This window comes from Sinocyclocheilus grahami, unplaced genomic scaffold (assembly GCF_001515645.1).
Source record: "Sinocyclocheilus grahami isolate Dianchi unplaced genomic scaffold, SAMN03320097.WGS_v1.1 scaffold10537.1, whole genome shotgun sequence".
Taxonomy (NCBI): Eukaryota; Metazoa; Chordata; class Actinopteri; order Cypriniformes; family Cyprinidae; genus Sinocyclocheilus; species Sinocyclocheilus grahami.
In genome coordinates this window covers 4,354-5,320 of record NW_015513287.1, presented here as the reverse complement: position 1 = coordinate 5,320, position 967 = coordinate 4,354, and positions in this window count along the sequence as shown.

Sequence of the window (967 nt, the reverse complement as noted above, 5' to 3'; positions counted from 1 at the left end):
GTTTTCAGAATTGTGATTTGTTCTGCACTTCTCTGCCACCGTATATAGCGGATGTGTCTCACTCCTTTCAATACAGCCTGCCATTATTGCCATGGGTGGATGTTTCTGGCTCCTATTTCTGATTTTTTATTTTTTTTTGCAGACTAAAATGACTGATTTTGCAGCATTTTTTTTGTCTTGTTTTGCAATGAACATGTACCAGAGATTACTTTTCTGACCTCAAGAGAAGGCCATATATGCTGTATCAAATATATGACAAAGCATAAACCTATATAAAACCATTCTTTCATATTTCATCTAAAGGTTATATATATATATATATATATATATATATATATATGAATAGGCTATTATTTAATTATTTCAGGCTTTACAGTGTTAATAAGTTAGTATTTTTATACTATTTTATTGACCCTCTTAACACTTGCACTCTCTTGTTTTCTATTCTATCTACTTGTTTTCTTTTTATTTATAAAAAAAATGTACCCTCTAACACTGGCATTCTTATTTTTCTATTCTGTCTGCTTGTTTTCTTTTTATTGCAAAAAAAAAGCTTGCTACATGTACTGCAATATACTAACGATAGAATAGTTGGTTAACCCTGGAAAAACCACTGTATTAGCCGTTCCACAAGTGGCATCTACTGTCAGAGAGTGAATTTAAATAACTAAAAATGTGTAATTTTAATTTAATTTTTTTAATCTTTTTGAATAATTTTTTAATTAAAACTTAGACTAATGATTCCAAACACTGTCTTTTTTTTACCCTCTATCTTCGCAACTAATCTCTCAGAATTTGATTATGACAGGAGCAGAACAGAATCTTCAGGATGGCGAGCACCCAGCAATCTGCACAGGAATTCCTAGGAAATGGACACAATCTGCTAACTGGATCTCATTTATACTGTGATCCTGTAATTGAAGCCTTAAACCAGTGCAAATTCTTCAAAACTCATGAGCTTAATTCA